The sequence below is a fragment of the Gigantopelta aegis genome, chromosome 4 (genome assembly GCF_016097555.1).
Source record: "Gigantopelta aegis isolate Gae_Host chromosome 4, Gae_host_genome, whole genome shotgun sequence".
NCBI classification, from domain to species: domain Eukaryota; kingdom Metazoa; phylum Mollusca; class Gastropoda; order Neomphalida; family Peltospiridae; genus Gigantopelta; species Gigantopelta aegis.
The window spans coordinates 70,918,438-70,941,441 of record NC_054702.1 but is presented as its reverse complement, the minus strand read 5'-3'; the positions used below and the strand labels follow the sequence as shown (position 1 = coordinate 70,941,441).

General features: G+C 34.0%; 1 long non-coding RNA gene across 1 annotated transcript; it reads right to left on the bottom strand.

The window, feature by feature from the left end:
* Window positions 1–1,573: 1,573 nt before the first annotated feature.
* Window positions 1,574–21,472, bottom strand: LOC121371028. The gene is made up of 3 exons (XR_005957763.1): window positions 21,407–21,472; window positions 5,150–5,249; window positions 1,574–2,764 (listed from the first exon to the last, which is right to left on the bottom strand). It is a non-coding gene; the product is annotated as an uncharacterized LOC121371028 (long non-coding RNA).
* Between the last annotated feature and the right edge of the window lie 1,532 nt (window positions 21,473–23,004).

Genomic DNA, 23,004 nt, shown 5'->3' with positions numbered 1-23,004 from the left:
TTCCTAACATTCGCATTACCGCGTTACATATCGTAGATATCTGATATTAATTTCGCCAGACCAGTCATTTATGTGAAATTAGTTAGTGCAAAAAACTATTTATCAATTACAGAAATATAATGAAATGTAATTTAAAGAATGAAAATGCAACACTGAAATGATTTTGTATTAATCAAAATGTAATTTTAAGTCTTTTTCCAATATGAAATATACAATGTTAAAATATGCTTTGTAATTAACAGCTATCCATACATTATGTTCTACTATACCTCTATTCAGTAAATATTACAATATTACTTGTCTATATGTCCTTGTATTGTAACAATATTACAGATGTACGTAAAAGTACTTTTATTTTTGTTAGGTTTTTAAAAATGTATTTTATAATATTCATCAAACAAAAATTAGTTAACTATAAATAATATAGCAAATAGAGCTGCCAGTAACCTACATTTAATTCAAGTACAAACCGTAGAAGGTATTAGTGTTTAGAAAATGTCACACACACCATACATTAATTTAAACTTTCAAAGTAGTTAGTGTGTTTATAATCAATGTTTCTTAAAAAGTGAGATGTGCATTTGTTTTGAAAATTAGTACTTACTCTTAGCACATTATATATATAATTGTGTGTTTAATCTATAAATAAATATTCTCTATTTATTACTCAGTAAGAAAAATGGATTAATACGTACATCTCATGTATACTACTTACAGAAAACAATGGCAAAAAATGTATCTCTTGTGCTAAAACAACCGGATATATTTTTGTACTTCTTGTAAATTATTAAGTATATCACAACTGTCCGGACTCTTTTATTTGTGAATTAATGTGGGAATTACTTTCTCTGTTTTATTTTTGTAAATATTTTAATGTCTTCTAAAATGAATAAAAATGTTTACTATATATCCTGTTCTTTTGCTGTTTGTAATTCAATATTGTCTACAAAAAAATGTAATTTTAACATTTTACATTATTAGTGAAAGGAAGTTATTGTCTATTCCAATAAATATTTTTTCATTTATTTTTGTTTCATTTCCTTTTCAAACTTTTATGTTTATACATTTATGTATATGTAGTTTAAAGATAGCTGGGAATACGCCCCTTAATCCAACATTTCATTCAAATCGTGATTTTTTTAAATCATTACTTTTGTGAATGAAAATATCAATAAAAATGCATACAAGATTATAACTGAATACCGTTTTACTATATATATATATTAATGTCAAGACATTTATGCATGAACGCAGAACATAGCCAAACATAGGTCAACATGATAAATACGTTTCATTTAAATATAAATAATTAAAACAAACTATTTTCGAAAATGTGATACCAACATATCTGGTTGTCACACAGTTTATTTGTGAAACGTATATATTTTGTAATATGCAAACTACATAAATTGAAACTTTTGTAAAGAAGTATTTATAAAAGCTAATACACATTCTCTTTTAATTGTAAGATTATATATATATATATATATATATATATATATATATATATATATTCGATTGAAAATAAAATATGTCAACAAGAAATAAATAATATTTGTTAAGCATTTTTTAATATATATTTTCAAAAGCACTTATTATTTTTCTACACTCGCGCAATAATCAGGCTTGTCACAAAAACACGATATCAAATCTGTCCATTTCGATTTAAAACACATACATTGTACTTGAAAATGAAAAAAAAAAAAAAATCCTGAAAACCCCCAGAAAAAAACAATCATTATCTTTTCTCAGTTCATGGCCTTTCTTGATGATGCACCGACAAAACCAATCTTAATACTATTTTAATACAACGATACATACAACAAGAAAGCGACCAAACACCAACTGAATAATATGACATAGAAAAATACGTTTATAATTTCGTCTAAAATCAGGGCTGTCTGTGTGTGTACCATTAGATCCAGTAGGCGTGTTGCTGCCTCTCTGATCAATGGCCCGACTTGACCATCTGTGTTTACTCTTGATTCGTGACCACGAATAAGTAGCATTGTCTGAAGACGTTCAACAAATTCTGGGATTTCTTTCAATGCTTTTATTCTAATACGGGATTTTCTTCCTGCTCGTCTCGCTAATGTGGCAGTTCTTGTCTACTTGTGTGACCATAATTCACGTCTTAACAGTTTCTCCACTGTTTGCGGCTTCGCGGCTACATTCGACAGCGCATGTGTCAATTTTCTTCCTTCCAAAGCAAGTGTTCTTGTTCCAAGATCAAAAGATCCACTGGCAATGGAAATCCGATAATGCAATTTATTGGAAAATTGGTGTCTGCAATTGGCAAAATTATTAATTAGCGAGAGTTGGAATTTGGAGACGGTGTACTAACGAAATTATCCACAAAACTCTAACTGTGCTCTGAACGCTGCAAGTGACTCCGCGACTAATTTCAGCTATCGTGATAAAATTGCGTTCTTTAGGGTTCAAATATCACGCGCAAAAAGTTCAAGTATTTAAAAGAATCGACAATTTGGGTTAGAAAGTTATTTATCAAAACGTATTTCGTGAAAGCATAAACTTGCGCGGTGTTCCATTAGACGAAAGGTCTGTGGCCAAGGAAACATATAAATCATCGCCCTTAAGTGTTATATTAATTTTCTTCTCTTGAAACGAAAAGCGCCTCCATCAGAGTGCTGGCCTCGGAGGACTTCAGTGTGCGCTAGTTAGAGAGCCGCGTAATGGTGTTCTTGCCAGGCCTTGTATTGACTTTCCCACTGTTTCAAAGAGACCCTTTGTGTCCGCCAATGATCTGCAATAAAGAAATCCAATCAGTAGGAAAATTAATTTGAACACAATGAGCGGGAGACAATTACCAAATATATCTAAAAGATGCACGACTCACAAAACTGCCCCGAAGTGAATATATTTTTTGGCAGGCAACTCACGTGCGTGACTGCAAGTATTTTCAAGACGTAACGAAGTGTAATGTATTTAGCAGCAGAACCAAGTTCATTACGGCAACGGGAACGTACAACTGCGCAACCCAGCAACTGCTATTGTTTGCGAGAAAAATCATTTCGGCTCGAATTGACTCGCGCCTCAAAAGAAAGCAAACTTCCCCTCTGTCCTTCCACGGCCACACACCTCGTGGTCTGCACGTGCAAGACGAGAAAGCGGATTTCGAGAATATCTTTACAAACAGAGCTCGGTTTAATAGGATCTACGGCAGTGGATTAGGCAGGGTGTCAATGGATCATATGATCATAGCTTCGGAGTTTGTGAGGACGTGAATGAGTCTTTTCCTTGGTTCATTGAAAGCGCGAACAATGCCGAGTCTGAATGCTTGCTCGATTCAACGTTTTGTTACATTTGCAGTCTGGCTTTATGGCTTTCGGGCCATTGACTTCCTCCTTTGGGACAGCGGAAATAAATAGCAGCCCACAGTCGCATGTTGACCGGTGGATGTATCAATAATAATTGACACTTCTCAGACGAAAGCTGAAGACGTCGAAGTCGTCTGCTTGGGACAACCGCACGAGCGTACCGGTTGGTTTTGACACCCAATAACAAAGACTCGTCGAGTTCCTTTCAAAGGCCCATTTGTTGGCGCTATCTGAAAACTTTACCGTACACCCACCCGGCAAGAACTATTCCTCGGCTTTCAATTTTCTTTCCAGTCTGTTTATATCCCGAACCATTCAAACTATTGTCTTTGCCTTTTCCCAAGGAAGTTGAGTACGTTAACGCTCTCGCTAAGTGCTTTCTTTCTTTCTTTATTTTTTATCTCCGTGTTGAAATATCTGATATGGTCATTATAGTTTCATGCTCTGCTGGTTACAAATAGTACATTTACTGTATCCGTTACACTAGTATGCCGTTCTTGTCTGAACGTTTGATTTGTAAAGATTTGTAATCGAAGGTCTGGAGAACCATTCATACACACTGACGTAGGATAGGGTTGTTCTATCAAAATGCCTGAAATTTAATATAGTTAATGTATTATAATTGTTTCATCCCTTAACATTGGAGCATCGTAATAACCCCTTGTCATCACTGTATAAAGAGGAAATTTTCAAATGCCACCGACAGGATGGGGTTTTTTAAAATTAATTTTAATATCACATACATTTTTTTTAATTTAATGCTTTCTTTTAAAGCATAGACATCAGTTCCAAAGATAATTATAGATATTGTTTGGTGTGTGTGGTATATTGATTTGAATTAAAAGTATTAGAATTGTTTTATCATTTAAAATTGGAACATCGCAATAACACCTTTTCATCAGTGTTCAAAGAAAAGAACATTTTTAAATGCCATCAACAGGATGGGTTTTTAAAAATAAGGCATGAGGATCAATTCTAAACATAATTATAGCAAGTTTATTATTCATTATATTTACTTTTGTAGTCGAACACCTATGATGTTCTAGTTAGTGTTTCTGCAATATACAATATCACAGAGACCTCTGTCCCTCGTTACATGATCCTAGAAGATAATCCTTCCCAGCTCACAAATGAATGACCATGTGAGAATTTTATTCACGAGCCCCAAGCCCGTGCTATAGGCAACAGCATCATTATACTTTCAGTAAGCAGAAACCAGCACGGTATTGAAGAATACAACTTTCCTATAATATATGTGGTGAAATTAATATCACGGTTCTTACTGCCGCTTTACAGCTATTCAGTTAATTATTACTTGTAATACCATTGTCTTAATATGTCAGTTCCATTCCTCGTTTCCTGAAATCGTGTATAGTCTCAATTGTTTCTAGCTGTTGGTTTCAGCTTCATGTGAAGTCAACCAGGTATCTGGTATGTTCTGTTTTCATGAATGCATTTTAATGGAGTGCTATTTTGTCACTAGATTACACAGTATATGTTTGTTTTACGTGCGAACCGGAGCTGGATGCCATTAATTTTATTTATATTTTTTTTTATATCTCACTCCCTTCAAGCAGGGATTAACATTTTGTACATGTCCGTCGAAAGGCTAAACATGTCTTTTTAAAATCTAATTCTAGCTATTCACAGTGATGCCACTTTATACTTTTTAAAAAGTATTATACTTTTTTCTTGGAAATACTACTTTTTAAATACTTTTTTTACATGAAAATACTTTTTTAAAATACTTTTTTCTTCAAAAAATAACTTAAGAAATCCAATTTGAAATTTGACCATCGTAAGATTTGTACCTGGCTAGTCTTTTTGTTCAGGAGTGGTTTGTTCTTTGTTGAGTCGAGTGTTTGTAGAGCTCTCTGATCCTGCTGCTCTCAGTGACCAAGTCACAGGGTACTGAAATATGCAGAACAGAGTGTTCAACAATCACAAATCCACACAACATGGTACACACCATTCCTTGAGGTTGGCCATAAGCAGCAAACATTAGTAGGAAAAAGGTAGCGAATATCATATGGTTACCTATCGGGGTAAGTTGATAAACAATTATACTTTTTTAGTAAAAAAATTGTTACCCATTTTGATACTTTTTTTTGGACAAGATTCAATACATTTTTTTTTTAAACTGCAGAGTGGCAACACTGCATTCACAAACCATACATGTATATGAAAACTATCTGAAAGGCAAATGTAATTGAAATATTGCACTTAGAAATGGAAAATTTAAATACCTGCAATACGCAACCTTCATTATCATTTGCATAGAATATTAGATGTTCTAAACATTATTAACCTAATATGAAATGTCTTATTATAAATTTTCAAACATATACGTCAAACGTTACATATATATTTAAATACACAGACTTGAGTTTTCATTTTTAAAATATGAGCGTTTTCGTGGTGACTAAGCTGCAGGTTATTTAATGTACTATGAATGGCAGGGTTTTTCCAAGTGTTATTGATTAAGCAACACCAATTTGTTTGAACGCTCAGAAATACAACATTCTTGTCTAAAGTATTGCAAGCCGGATGATGCTACTTTAATCCATCTTTGACCTTAACAAAAACCAACTTTGAATATGGGTTGACTGTTAACCTTTTTAATCCCCAGCCATTATTTATTTGTAATGTCCCGAAGGAAAAACTGTTTTGTCAATACCATGCCAGGCAGTCGCGGTCCTGACGTTTGCCTGGCGCCCCAAAAAGCAGATGAAATAATGTTTAAGGTAAAACAGTTCGACAAACTTTCACACAATCCTGCCATGATGATCTTATGACTGTCTCAAAGAGCGTGGCACGGTTTATGGCTACGCTTTTCTTTCCATTCAGAATGCAACTTAGTTGTTTCGCTTTTTTAAACCTTGAGCAAAAGGCATTACCACCCAACTATTATGAAAGTTATGGCTTTCAGAGGCGAGAGTGGAACGTTTATGGTCAGAGTTGTCAATACAGATTAAAGGTCAGTCTCTTTTATTGAAAGGGTGGCAAAGGGAGCACATATTTCTACCAAAGTGAGGAACAAAATGTGCTGATCTTTAAGCATTTAAATCGTAATGATAGCCTGAGATCGAATCCTGCTTAGAACATTTTACAACCAAGTCGTGTTCACGCTGACATGAATGTTTTCCATTCACGACTTATGACAAAAAGCATTCAATGTGTCTTTTCTCTGTTAGTCTCTCAGTATAGCCTTTAGAAAGATATGGTATCTCTCTAACATTAAGCAAATATATGTACACATATCAGGGTTTGTATTTCCTGTTACAGACGAGGCTCTAGATAGAGATTCATGAAACTAAGCACTATTTTACCAAATGCCCATTGGACTTTGCATTATGCAGAAATACGGCCTTGGTCGTGTACATGTATTACGGTTATGTCGTTCGGATTTAATGAGTCACCATGTTAAATCAGTAATGAAACTAAACTTCTAGAAAGAAGACATTAATTTAACTATTGTTCTTTGACAAGTTTACCTCTGTGTCTGTTTTCGTTTGTTTTTACTTCTGTTCCCGTTCCATAGAAAACTTAAGGTTTTTCGATTCTGAAGAAAATTCTGACACTACACAAAGTGTGAACAGTAGTTAATGAGATTAATGCGCGATCTGGTTGCCGATTTCATATAGGTCAACATGTGTGAAACGTGCTCATCCACGTTATGAAAATATGTCAACAAGATTTCCCTCGGAGGACCCAATCTGTGATTGTTTTCCCCCGTTCAAACCAATGCCCTCAGATTGCTATGTCAAAGACCGTGCTTCTAGTATATTCTGCTCTGTCTATGGAAAGTGCATACGAAAGACCCCTTGATGATAATGAAACATATAACTGGTTTCTTTTAAAACTGGTCAGAATTGTCCAATGCTTCACATCCAATAGCCGATGATTAATAAATAAATGTACTCTAGTGGTGTCGTTAAACAAAACATAGTTTTTCATAGCAACTTACCCATGTTTCACAGTTATGGTCCTTGAACTTAGGAGATACAAAATAAAAATAGTTTTCTCGGAATTTTGTGAATAGCTTTATCATGTACTGTTACAGATCAAGTCTGACGTTCATAGCGATTTACTCCTTGGCCATTGGACTTAGCAGACACGGAAATGGTGTCGTTAAACAAAATAAACTTTAACTTTGTTAACCAGATCTGGTCAGGTCAGGTCAGGTCAGAGTGTTTAACATGCACATTCAGAGCAAACTGTTGTAGCGCACGCCTGTCCTGGGTACAGGTGCCGGCCTCGGCCGGCTCTTCCGTCCAGGACAGGAAAACACAGAACTGAAATAAATTATATGTTGTAATGTCGATCTGCATTGTCATAATATATTGCGTAATCCTGGTAATAGACCACTGCAGTGTTCGATGGGTCAGTAGATTATCAGTAGACGTTTGAGCATAAAGGCAAATTGTCGTTAGTTGCAATAAATAAAATACCTTTGGTTTTAGTCAAAAGATAACTAATTTCGTTAAGTTTTCAATTCCATTAACACGACAGTAGTACTAGAGGGGTATATACTGATGGAAAGAAATAATGGAACACATCGTATTTGAGACCAAATTTAAATCACAAGCAAATTATACATGCCTGTATAATCTATAAAGATGTATTGTGGAAATGAATATTATACTGTGGGATTGACTGTCAGAAATACAGTTAACTTTCTAATACTGTTGGGGAGGGTTTTAGTTGCAGTTAATATTAGCCTTTACTTTTTATATGCTTCATTATTTCTTTCCATCAGATATTTAACAGAAAAATACTATTTCCTTTATGTATTATATCGCTACTATGACTAAATAATTCACTCAAACAAAATACAATCTTTAATCGATAACTTACGTATGTATATAAAAGCTAATTCGATTGGTTGCTTTTTCCTTTGGGTGTTTTTGTTTTATTTCCGTTCTTTCCTTTTTATTTCCTTCTTTTTTTGTTAATAAAAGATCTAAAGCATTATTAACGTTCTTTGATTAAAACACGCATCAAAACAACGTGACGCTTAAATTATCAAATTTAACTGCCTGTTGTAGCCAAGAAAACTCGAGTTCGGCCGATCCGGAATTCCCCGAGGCAAAAACCGACAAGGCCAGACTCTGTCACGTTGTTCTGCCGTAACATGATTTTACGTGTGGATGCGTACAAATCAGTATCTGTTATTAATTTCAATAACACCATGTCCCCCTGCTCGGTGAAGGGGAGTAATTTGATGAGGGTCAATGCTGCCTCGAATACCAACCCCCAGGAGATGGTTAAATCACTTTACTTCTACGCGTACGCTCACAATTTCTTTCAATTTTCTTAATACGAGTCTCCGAGCGTTCGCTTCTGTGACTTGACGAACGTTCCCGAGTGTTATTATTGCATGCTAAACGGTCGACGTATTCACTTCCGTCAAATTATAATATCTATAGTATGGTACACATGTTACGCATTATATATCTGTATTGTACTATACTTTTCCAACATCTCGTTACACTGTGGTTTTACATAATTGTATGAATAATATTTTCATATTTCTGACACCCAATAGCCGATATGTATTTTTGTACTGGTGTGTCGTTAAACAGTCATTAATTAATTTGTTACGCATTACACAACATTTTGCGGTGGTACACAATAATTATGTCAGTCATATATAACTGTTTATTCATAAAAAGGCTTAATATTTTAAACATGTACGCTATAATACAAAGCTTTCATTATATTTTTTTCAGTAAAAGCAATATATTTAATTATAACGAAACATAAAATATGTATGTATATGAAATTAAATAAGAGCATACAATATACAATTTAAGACCTCTTGTTTATTTATTTCGTTTGCACTGCGTTGGTATCCAAACAATTCGATTTAAATTATTCTAAGAGAAAGCTTTTTTGATAGAAAAGAACTAAGATTATTACAGGCCTTTTAAAAACACATATCTAAATATACAGCAATTAACTTAAGTATATGTGTACAAGTAATATTACATTTGTCTTGTGTTTGGTAAATAATTATACTAATTATTTCTTTTTCTCAAAATGACGTGTTGTTTGTTACAAATTTACAACTGAAACAGCTATACAAAATGTATGTCTGTCTATAATGCGACATTGTATATTTATAGTTTTGTTTTATTATTTGAAAAATAATAATTTTGGGACATATTTTTATTTACAGATATCACAGTGTATTGTTTAATAATAATTCCATTGTTTATGCAAAAATAATGAATATTAATTAAGGTAATAACTTGCAAAGGTCTTGGGTTTTTTTCCTCAAAATAAAATTTTAAATCAAAGTCTTAATATTTTTAATGTCACAAAAAGGATCTATATTTTGCCTTCCGCCATCATATACCCCCCCCCCCCCCCCCCCCCCCCCACCAAGTAAGAATATCTGTTTGTTTGTACAGGCCTGACTGATGATCGATACTCCAGTTGTTAACTAGTCCGTTTGTTTTGTCTTGAGTTTCAGTGACGTTGTTGTCGTATTATGTCATGACGTATACATGTCGCGCTGTCCTCGTTGGTCAACACGTGGGCACGACAAGCAGCATGGTGTTTACACTGGTGTCTCCAAGGACACGCGGTTGTCAAAGAAACCAGCAACTGAGCATAATCACATGCATCTATTCATGAGACAGTGTATTGACCTCCACTCAAAGTTTTACCTTCACGGTACCTTTGTACGCTGTGTGGATGGAGGAAGCAGTTACAGAATGTTTTCATTTTACATGATTATTTTAATGTTATACGAAATTGGATCTATCAGCGAAGACAGAAAATGAGAAACATTTTTATATAATATTAATTTTTACATTATATATTTATATTGCCATTTTGATTACAGTCTAATATAACGTAACATATGTGTAATATCCAAAGGTTTTATTTTATTTTAATATTGTTCGTAATATTGAAATAATTAAACACTATGATTCAGTTGGATCTATTGAGCACTTTCTTATTAAAAACTTAAATTATATTTGCATAAATATATATTTTAATGTGTTGTTTTCATCCTTGTTTATCTTTATCTTTTTAATATAAAATAAAAATAATGATTTGAGCTGACAAATTATTTGATTACCTTGAATATTTTTATTTTTTGACTACCATCACCATACATTACTCCGGTTGGTTTCTTATTCTTATTTATTTAATATTTATGCAGAAGCATATTGCGCTAGCTGTTTGGACTAGATCGTGCTGGTAACTTCGTGCCCACCGTGCCACGAATTACTGAATCAGTTTGCTGTTTACGGTCAATCTAAGTATCGTGATTAGAAGACATTAGTTCACAACAAGCCTAGAATAAATTTAAGATTCGGGTTGCCGATTTATGGAAATTTTCATTCATTCGAGTGGTAGGCGATGTTATAACAAGTGCCGAAACGAACTCCGCAATACAGGCGCTGTATAAATGCATAACAATGGTATATTTATTAGAATCAGCTGTGAGAGTCCGGTTATGTCGTATTGATTTTAGTAGCCATGTTTTATTTATAAGATGCATGTGTGTGAATTCTTATGTGTGCGACAGACTTCCCATAATATCACCATTTGCCGATCTTTGCTCATTTAGTTCACATCCAGGAACGTGGCAAGAAGGGGAAAGTCGGTAGGATTTTCTAGTCTGTTATTGTTGTTCATTTGTACGTTAGTATATATTTCTACAGCACGACCGTCATATTACGTTATGCGCTTATTACGTTATGCGCGTATTCAGTGTTAGATTTTTAATTTCTGTCCTGGTGTGTCGTTAAACATTCATTCAATCGTTAATCAGTGTTGATGTTGCAGTATTGTTTTATAGTGAATAGAAAATAATAAAGAAAATGTGGCTTATAGTGACTAATATTGGTAAATACGCTTTGGAAATGCATGTGTTTTGAGAAGTACACACACATCTTGTAAATTTATATAGCCTAAATGTTAATAATATTATAAATAGTTTAGTTCACAGATAGAATTATGTAGTATATTATTTATCTACCTGCACTGTATTCTTCATTATTTCGGTTGTAAGTATTTGTCAGCTGTAAACAACATTAGCATAAATCATAGTACATGCATTGTTGACAAATCGATAGGGAAATCATACCAAAGAACAAAAGAAACAAATATTAATTTAATTTTCTTTGTTTTTTATTATTCAGTTTCAATCCCAGTAGTTGTTGTTTTTGTGTGTGTCTATTAACATTATTAGTTTCGTGTCCACATTTCAGACCGGTTTTGAATACTAGCAATTCAATTATTCGCGTTTCTTGTTCTAACAAAGCAGTATTATATTTTAGTAGCTTAATATGCTTAGAATGTTGTAGGATTTAAAACGGTTTTAATTAGAACATTATAAAAATTATTAGTAATAAAAATAATTAACATTAATTTAATTATTATTTTGCATTGATAATTTTGTTATTATAATTCAAATGTTTATAGGTTTGATACGTTTGTATAATGTACCAATCGAAATTAATATGTAGTATAAAATTAGTTTAAAGGATACAATATTTGAAATATATGTAAAACTATCATTAGCTTTTAATTAATAAAGTAATTTAATTATGAAATTTATTTATTTATGAAATGTATTTATTTAGGAAATTTATCTCTTTATGAAATTTATCTATTTAGTTGTGAAATTTTGTTTATTTATAAAATATATTTATTTATGATTTTCGATTAATAAATTTGTTAATCACACACGTTATATATGTATCATGAACGTACATATTTCCGTCATTAAAACAGAACATATTTTAGTACTAATCTTTCTATTGCTCATGTTTTTAAAACTAATTATAATTGAATTATATTTTGTAGGTTTTGTGGGTGCATAAATAAAAATCTCTCTCTCTCTCTCTCTCTCTCTCTCTCTCTCTCCCCTCCCTCTCTCTCTCCTCCCTCTCTCTCTCTCTCTCTCTCTCTCTCTCTCTCTCTCTCCTCATCTCCTCTCTCTCTCTCTCTCTCTCTCTCTCTCTCTCTCTCTCTCTCTCTCTCTCTCTCTCTCTCTCTCTCTGTGTGTGTGTGTATGTGTGTGCGCGCGCACCTAATAAGTCTAAATAAAAGAAAATATTTAGTACTTGGAGATATAATGTTAGTAATAGTACACTAAACTAAATTCTTTATTATGTATATGTGTGTTAGGAAATTTTAAACTTACTTGCATATTATTGTAATGTATTAGTGCAGTTTTAAGTGTCCCACTTTCAAAATATGTTGGGTTTTTTTTGTCAAGTTCGTATTTGTACTCTGTCTTTTTTTTAAATTCCTACAAAAGCAAAACTATGCTTTGTAAAATACACCAATTTATTCTGAAGAAAAAAGCCTGAACAATATCAACCAAGTCAGGATGCTTACTACTTTTTCTTCCCCTTTAAAACGTAAAATTCAACTATCATGATTGCACTCGACAGATGACATTTTATTGTTTAAACTTTTGTTGTATTAGTAATAAATATTTAAAATGTTAGATTAGTACCTGTGATGTTGACAATGGGATTACAGGATGATTCAATAATATATATTATATATATATATTTTGATTTACAAATAAGCAGAAGTTGTTTTACGCGTTATCGATGAAAACGCGAGCGAGTAGCCAACAAACGTCTCTGGAGAGATTGGCTGTGTGGCACGAAGATGGTGAAAAGTTATAATCTTTACTAAAACCCCATTACGACATATCAGTACCAGCAGCACTGAGGTCCTCTTAAGGTTGGCGCATTTAAAACAAGACAAAAACCTCTAAAATGTGTGGATTTTAAATATTTGTCTTAATTCAAGCTTACAAAATTTACAGTACTTGTACTTCTTTAAAGAAGCAATATCAAATTAAAAGTTTGTTTTGTTTAACGACACCACTGGAGCGCGTTGGATGACAAACATTTGGTAATTGTGACACATAATCTTAGAGAGAAAACATTCTACATTTTTTCATTGGTAGCAAGTGATCTTTTATACGCATGTACATATACGCATGTACGCATGTCTTTCATACACAAGGCGACAGGCGAGTGCTTTACAGAGCAAAATTATGTTCAGATAATATTAGTACACGTTATATACTATTTTAACATAATTTATTTTGTGATAACAATTTTTTTATTTACAAATTCATTTGCATTACAGCTGACCCCAATGACAACAATTTAAGCAAAGAAGTTTTTTTTTGTTTGTGGGTTTTTTTTTTGCATCGCATATTGACACTAATCAACGCTGATCCACGTTGTTTATGTGATGATGCTATACAATTATATAGCTGGATTGACCTGATTAGTATTGCATTAAGCCGGGATCCCTTTGCTTAGCAGTTTTTATTGTACGAGGGGCGGGTTATAGCTTAGAGGTAAAACGTTTACTGGACTTGTGATGGGTCATAGACGAAATCGGCCCCTGCGGTTTTCATTGGTTTTTTTTTTACATCCAAACCCGTGTGTCAAAAGTAGTATATCAAAGTGTGTGGTATGTACTGTTCTGTTTATGAAAAGTACCCCTTCCTGCTTTTCAATAGAAGCCTGTGTGGAGGTAAACGTGTTTCATCCCTTATTCAAGTAACAAAATAAACCAATGTTAGAGACCAAACAACAGTAATATAAGATGTGCTGAGGTGTGGTTAAACAAATACTAGTATTCCGTTTCATTCTTTGTTCTACTGTTATCTCAATGCAATAATAGTGTTGTTGTTGTTGCTGTTGTTGCTGCACCACAACTGTTATGTACTGTCATGTCTTTTTGCTTATGGTAAAATGTAACGGGTTTTGTCTGAATGTTTGACATCCAATAGCCGATGATTAATTAATCTATGTGTTCTAGTGTTTCCGTGAAACACTTCTATTCAGTTCGTGTATTGCTTTAAGCTACCGGCCTCGGTGGCGTCGTGGCAGGCCATCGGTCTACAGGCTGGTAGGTACTGGGTTCGGATCCCAGTCGAGGCATGGGATTTTTAATCCAGATACCGACTCCAAACCCTGAGTGAGTGCTCCGCAAGGCTCATTGGGTAGGTGTAAACCACTTGCACCGACCAGTGATCCATAACTGGTTCAACAAAGGCCATGGTTTGTGCTATCCTGCCTGTGGGAAGCGCAAATAAAAGATCCCTTGCTGCTAATCGGAAGAGTAGCCCATGTAGTGGCGACAGCGGGTTTCCTCTTAGAATCTGTGTGGTCCTTAACCATATGTCTGATGCCATATAACCGTAAATAAAATGTGTTGAGTGCATCGTTAAATAAAACATTTCTTTCTTTCTTTGCTTTAAGCTACAAGTTTATCAGCACAACATATTTACACAGTGTATATAAACACACAGGAGAATTCAGTTATTATACAATGAATCACATGCTTTTGATCTAACATATTAAGTAACAATACATTAAATACGTACATGCATGGAAGTAATACATTCACAGTTATAACATATGCGTCTGAAAAGAAATAACTTTTATAATAGTAGACAATAGATGAGTGCCGTTACTTGTATGCCAAACAAATATATTTACCAATATTAATTAGACAAAACAAACGTTAACGTTGGTAACAAATCCTTTATGCTGCGGCGAAACATACAGATCTGCAGTTTTAAAATGGTATGACAATGACAGACAGATATTATTGCAATTTCTCCGCGATTCTCTGTTATGTAAATCATATTGTGATTCCAGTCCATGAATTATTTGTATTACTTAAACAAAGAGTTTCGTCGCAAAAACAGATAAATGCTCATTTTGAAATTTGTCTCGACTTTAGTTAAAATCTGGCTAACATCTGTAACAGACATCATGTGTAGACAGAAGTTATTGACGGGATCAATGTACATTATCTTGATTCTCGCAACTCTGTGTTCAAAATATACAGGTTTATAATATATTGATTGCGTCATTAATTATTTCAAGTACAGAAAGTGCCTTTGATAATGGCCCGTATTTTGTTCGTACCGAGGGTCATTTAAACATTCATGAACACAGTATGAAAACGTCACCAGTGTGCAGCACCCATCAGTTTTACTTCATTCAAACAGTCAAACACCGTTATCTCGACTTCAGATATATAGCCAAACGTGTTATCTCGATATTGACAGTATCGAGGGTCTAGGGCTTAAGGAACTGTAATACAAAGTCTCGCATGTTTTGCTTGACAAAAAAATTGTATTAACCCTTTGTAATGTTGGCTTTTTTAATCATTCGCCTGATATACATAAAGAATAATACATGAGTGGCCGTTGGATACCATTTGTCTCACTACGAGCGAAAGCGAGTTTGATACGTTTTGAAACAACGAGTTGTGAGATAAATGGTATCTAACGGACACGAATGTATTATTCTATTTCTTACATATCCTAACACAAACAGGTTTTAAGCAAATTTTAACATCTTTTTCGACTGAAAGTTATTTACAACCGTTGTACTTGTAGCTAACTTGCGCGTCACAGACACATCATTGTCAGGTTAACTATACGTCACAGTGTAATCTATTTCCACCGTGTTGTTTTTCATTGAATGTATGGCACTGGTGACCTAGTCATCACCTAGGAGCATCCAGTCATATGTCTTGAAACTGTTAACACACGTACGTGTGTAAACAACTATGTGCTATGAAATATAACGCATGATGTTCTCACCAACCGGTGTGTAAGAATTATAATTAATGATTTTTTAAATATTTATTTGGATATATCATGTGTCTTCCAAAGGCGGCCTAGGATAGATCCCCGTCGGTGGACCCATTAGGATATATCTCCTTCCAACCATTGCCTTGCGACTTGTATACCAAAGGCTGTGGTATGTATTATCCTGGTTTGGGATGTTACATATAAAAGATCCCTTGCAACTAATGGAAAAAAATTAAGCACGTTTCCTTTCTAAGACTATACGTCAAAATTACCAATTGTTTAACATCCAATAGCCGATGATTAATAAATCAATGCTCTAGTGGTGTCGTTAAACAAAACAAACTTTTCCTCTTTAAGAGTATACTTCAAAATACCAAAATGTTTTATATCCAATAGCAGATGATTAATAAATCAATGTGCTCTAGTGGTGTCGTTAAACAAAAGAAACTTTTCCTCTCTAAGAGTATACGTCAAAATTACCAAAATGTTTTATATCCAGTAGCCGATGATTAATAAATCAATGTGCTCTAGTGGTGTCGTTGAACAGAGCAAACTTTTAACTTTAACTTTAATGGACGAATGTGTTCAGTTGTTTTATTTTTAATGTTTGTATTTTCCCGAAACCTCGAGAAGGCCTAGTGCCTGAGTCGTGCACGTCCCAGCGTTCGAGTTCTGGGCGACGATAATTGCATCGACCATGTTAGCTCTTTCCCGATTGCGTGAACGGAATACGGCCGAATCCCCAATGATAGACTGGGCTCAAATTGTATGTTTCCGCCAATGTAAAGCAATTAGACATCTCTCCAAGGATTGCAATAAGGTCATGTTCAAGTCTTTGTCATTACCGACACCATGATACAGAATTCGCCGAATAGTGGTCTGCTGATCCCGAGATGAACACTCATATTAAATGTTATGTATAAAATAATAGTTACCTTTTTCATATAAGACACACACACACAGAGAAAGAGAGAGAGAGAGAGAGAGAGAGAGAGAGAGAGAGAGAGAGAGAGAGAGAGAGAGAGAGAGAGAGAGAGAGAGAGAGAGAGAGAGAGAGAGAGAGATGATATCTCCATCTTTCTCTATCTTGTACATTTTAGTTATCCCTAACCCTAATTCCGACATTGTGCAGATTTCAACACTGTTATTAAAAACATCAAAATTAAAAAAAAAATCGGAATAAATTCGACAACTAAGAAACCCCATTCCATAAATTACATATATCAGGGTATTCAAAAATACCCTAAGACCTTTTGGACTTTTCGGTTAAATAAACACCCCCAAACGTGTCTGACTAAGATATATTCCTAGACTAATTATCCCAGCATCAAGAAAATTCATTTCCGATACTGTTTTGTACTTGTAACAACTATTCTTTCATTTTTTAATCACTGAAAATACTCGAATCGAAAATAACAACAACAACAACAACAAAAACCAAAAACCCAACATTTTTCACGAGTTCTACAAAATGATGAGTTATTGTTCTTGACTAAAATTATCCGGAGAACCAAAATAGCTCGGCCTTTTGCAAAAACTATAACCATAACAATACCTAGTTTGAACTAATTACCATGGAAGTCTTTTACACACACCTGATACAGACCGTGCATTTATTACTTGACTTTTCTGCTCTTATCAAATGGACACATTGATAAATTCCAGAATTATATTTGCTTTGGTTGGTTAATATCTAGCGGAAAAACTCCCAGTTCTGCTAAGGAGCACGCGTGGGTTTTCCGGTGTAAAAAAAAAATAATAAAAAAAAATAACAAAATTGAAAAATTAAAAAAAAAAATTACATGACACAGTGTAGGCTGAAATGAGGCGGTCTTATCAATGTAGGGTGGGTGAGGGTAGGGTGAGTTGGGGGTACTGCTGGGTTTATCAGGACAGAATAAAAAGGTCGAGATACTTTGCTGTATAACATGAACATAATATGTGGCATTGTTCGCGGATGCAGATCCATTTTACACAGAATAGAACAGAACGTTATTACATGCGCTCTACGGCATTCTACAGAGAAATATGCACACTTAAAAATATAGGGCGCATCAAAACGTACGTAATTTAGTTCAGAACAGAAGGTATCAAAACAACAGCAGCAGCAACAAATCCACACAAAAATAAACTACCCTTTAATTCTGTATGTCTGTGATAGTTTATAGTTTCATTATATTGTTTGGCTTGCAGCGTAACTAAAATATCAATAGCAAAGTACAAACCTTAACAAAAGAAAAATCAAACATTCATTAAAATATTGTACATGAGTTTATTTTCCCTTTTCTAAGTTTTGCTATTACTAGTTGTAATATCCAAAATACAAGGTATTTCCCATGAAATGTGCTTACAAATTTAACTGTTCCTTGATTTTTACGAACGTTTACCTCTTGGTGTCATTACATAAAGATTTTTTTTAGAAACGTCAGTTGTGTTACCTAGATTATAAATCTGTTGTAGATGATGATTTTAGTTCTGTGTGAATATACGGATCTAATGTCAACATATTGTAGAAACAAAGGTCCTACCTGGCCTAAACTAATTAAATGTCCATTACATGTGTTACAAATGTCTTCTTTCTTTTTTCTTTTTCTTTTTTTTTTTGGGGGGGGGGGGGGGGGGGACCTGTATTTTTTATGACCCTTGAAGTTCCTGTGGTGCTTTTTGTCTCTTAGTCCACTATTTAGAAATCTTGGTTTATATTGCTCTAGAAATGTCCAATACACGTGTTAGAGATATATTCTGGTTAATCGAGAACAGCTTTGGACTATAACGACCTCGATTAAAGACAAAGCAATAAAAAGCAAAAAGGTTCTGAAAGCATTCTTCCCGGTGTCTGCTTCGAAGCCGGACGAGACTGTCTGCCATAAAATCGAAATATAGTTAATATGGCTTAAGTCATATTGCCGATCGAGAATAAGTCGAGTAGAAGTATCGCCAACAAGTCTGGTCATAAATTAGCGTAGCAAATCACCGGGATCACAGTTCGACTGATGCCGCGTCGTGCTGGGGTACAAAGGTGCTGCAACCAGTCTAATGAGAACCATAACTTTAAATCTTCATTCTGCTTTTACGAGGAATCAGTGGAATTTTATTGTGTAATTTGTATCCGGCATAACGTAAACGTCGGTCTCCCAACATAAATAAGCTCAAATGAACAATTTTGGGCTGTATTTGTTAACTCAGTTAAAGTTTCTCTTAATTTACCAACTGAAACAATGACGATCTCTGATCTGTTTGATCACGTGGTATTCTATCCCTAGTGAGTCTTTCTAAAATAATACTTTTGGAGGCACGTTTTGCTGGTTTATAAAGTTGTTAAAAGATATCGTTGTTTTTTGTGCAGTATTAATTTTTAATAAAATTAAAATAAATGCTGTAAAAAAATAATAATTAGAATAATAGTGTTACATGCATTTTTCTGTAGGTTTTTCAAGTCATTTAATTCGAAATAGTTAATATTTTTAAAAAGGTTATTTTGTCGATGTGAACTTTTTTGTGTTTGATCGCTCCTTTTCTTCCATTTGTGTGTGTATGTGTGTGTGTGTGTGAGAGAGAGAGAGAGAGAGAGAGAGAGAGAGAGAGAGAGAGAGAGAGAGAGAGAGAGAGAGAGAGGATAGATAATGTGTGTGAGGTGTGTGTGTGTGTGTGTGTGTGTGTGTGTGTGTTTAAAAGACATTATCAATGAAATGTGTGTTCAGTTTGCACTTCAGATTTTCTTCTTTTAATAAACTGAGCAAATATAGTGTACTAATGCATTTTGTTTATGCTTTGGACATGACAATTAAGACGACGCGCTAGGGGCAGCAAGTTATTAAAATAAAACTCCATTCTCCTTTTAAGTACAGCTATAAAAATTAAAATGATAGAATAAAGAAACACAAGATAAAATATTTCCTTTGTTTGTACATCTAAATCAAAACAGCACTGTTCAGGTTCTACAATTTGTTTGGAATCAAGGTTACACCCCACCACCACACTAATACACTTCCCGAATAACAAATAAATATATAAAATCAATTTTCAATAAGTACAGATTTAAATTTGAATTAAACTAAAACACTCAGCCGTCCATGAATCCGTAAATAAAATGTGTCGAGTGCGTCGTTAAATAAAAAAACATTCTTCCTTCCTGGCAATCTTCAGGCGATAAACATTAAAATTTGAATGATTAATAAACACACACACACACGCACACACACGCACATACGCACACGCACACGCGCGCACACACACGCCAGTGCACCATGACTGATATATCAAAGGCCGTCACATATGCTATCTTGTCTTTTGGATGGTGCATATAAAAGATCCCTTGCTACTAATGGAAAAATATCTCGGGTTTCGTCTCTAAGACTATATGTCAAAATTACCAAATGTTTTATATCCAGTAGCCGATGATTAATAAAACAATGTATTTTAGTGGTGTTGGTACACAAAACAAACTTAGACCTGAAATTTCATCCTTCCCTTTTTTCTTTCACTCTTCGGCGATTTGTGTCCAAGACAGATGTATAATTGTCCTTGTCTGTCTTGTTTTCTTCAGTCCACGCTGAGTATGAACAGTGGATATTCGCAGGATGCCACAATCAAACAGCTGAAGGTATGTTTTATCACTCTACGTTATTACTCTGTCTGTACAATAAGTATTGCATGACAGGTAAACATATTTGAGAAAAAGAAAGAAATATTTGTTTCACGATTGCTCAGCTCATTGCAAATTACAAATATTTATTCAACACTAAACTGCTAGAGTAGAAATCCACAGCCTTCAAGTAGGCTACTCCTACCGAATCTTATATACATGTGTTATAGACCGAGCAGGACATACCACAGATTTTGATATATATCAGTCGTGGAGAACTTGTTGGGAGTGGGGAAACATGGCGGCCCATCGCATTTCAGGAGATCTAGAGAGCTTTAAAGCTTCATCACGCCCCCGCACAATTACAAGTACAATGAAATGTTTAGTGTAAGATATAGCTGTTATAATGAGGTTACGCCGGTTTCGGGTTATAACGTACTGATTTTACAACTATTCTCATGACAAAGTCATTATATACAAACCGGATATTGATGATCAAGATAATGTGATTGGGCTTGAAATAATGAATAAATGAATGAATGAATGAATAACATCGTTATATATATAGTATGTATGCCATGTATGTATGTATGTATGTACATTATATATATATATATATATATATATATATATATATATGTGTGTGTGTGTGTATGTGTGTATATATATATATATATGTGTGTGTGTGTGTGTGTTTGTGTGTGTATCTCTGTCTGTGTGTGTGTGTGTGTCTGTGTGTGTGTGTGTGTGTGTGTGTGTGTGTGTGTGTGTGTGTGTGTACATGCATGCAGTTATGCGTTGTGTGTGTCCGCGTGTGTGTGTGTGTGTATGTTTATGTTTATAAATTACAAATAATTAATATATTCTTACCACAAGAGCTTAAACAAAATACAGGAAAGCACCACAGAAGCTAGAAATGTGCTTATAAAATATATGTCTTCACATGTCTTGGGGTTTTTTTCATACTTCATAAATTACTGTATATCCCCTAGCTGTCAAAAGGTCTCCCCTGCTGTGTCTACTATAAGACATTGTTTACGACTGAACACAGCCGGACAGGTTTTTTCGGTACACCTGAGCGGCAACTTCAAAGCCGGAGTCAGGTATATGGCTTATGGTGACAACACTAGAGTTTTTCTGATGATTTGTTGAAGCTCCAAGGATTAATTGCGGAGACAGAAAAGTAGGTACGAATGACACTGGAAGGCGAAAGTTGCAAACGTAAAACACTTATAATGCACATGGTACATATCTTTGCAATGTTTATAACATCTTGTGAAGTAGGTTGTATCTTCTTTTTTGTGTGTGGTATCCATCGTCCACGTTACTAACATTACTGGTCCGAAGTCATGTTCGGTTCCAAAAACTCTGGTTTCAGACCAAAGCTCAGATTTTGGGCTCATACGTTTTTTTAAATTTATGTTTTATTTCTGTATGTATGTTTGTTTGTCTGTCTGTCTATCCTTAGATTTTGTTATCTTATTGTATTTCTTTTCTCTTGTTTTTTGTTTTCTTACTGTATTTCTTCACGATAACATTAATTATCGACATTTGATGACGCCAGGTGTTCGCGACCAGCTGATATATCCTGTTCTATCGTTAATGTCATGAGCACAATCTGTAATGTTTGTTAGTGTCATGAGCGTGATAAAATATTCCCATGAATTATATGTTGGTAAAAATAGTGTCCCTGAAATATAGTTTTATTCATCATATTGTAGTGAAAATGCAGTTCACAGCACTGACGATTCATTTAATCTAAACACCACAGCAATGTTTTCATTGAAGTAAATATTAAGTGTTTTTTTATTTGCATTAAATGTGTTCGTTAATGTAAACAAATTAATTTCTTTATTGGTTTCTCTGGGGTTTTGTGTGCGTTGATATCTGTTTTGAGGGGATATTTATTTTTTGATTGATTGATTTTATTTATTTTGTTAACATTTTATTTATTTATTTTATTTTATGTTTATTTATTTATTTGTTTATTTATTTATTTATTTATTTATAGACAATCAGCATCACTATTTATTTATTTATTTATTTATTCCTTTATTTATTTATTTATAGACAACCAACATCACTATTAATTAATTAATTTATTTATTTATAGACATCCAGCATCACTAGTGTATACTTACCAAACAAAGAGTTCGCTCCAAATTAGAAACGTTGCCGTGATATTTGCAAACAGCATGTATTAAATAGTATGTACATTGATTGATTTAAAATGTAACTCTTACAAGGAAAAAGAAAAAACCCACAAAAATGTAGACTAAGGTCATACAAGTACACTAAAGACGACACATAGAGGTGCAGGCATGTGTGTCCATGTTGATTTTTAATTGCACTTACTTTGTCATGGATTCATTAGATTCAAAGCCACTTCAGTTGACCCAACTTACGATGTGGGCGTGTCCTGTATGTAGACACTGACGTATCAATTACAGTGGGCGGTAGGGCTATTA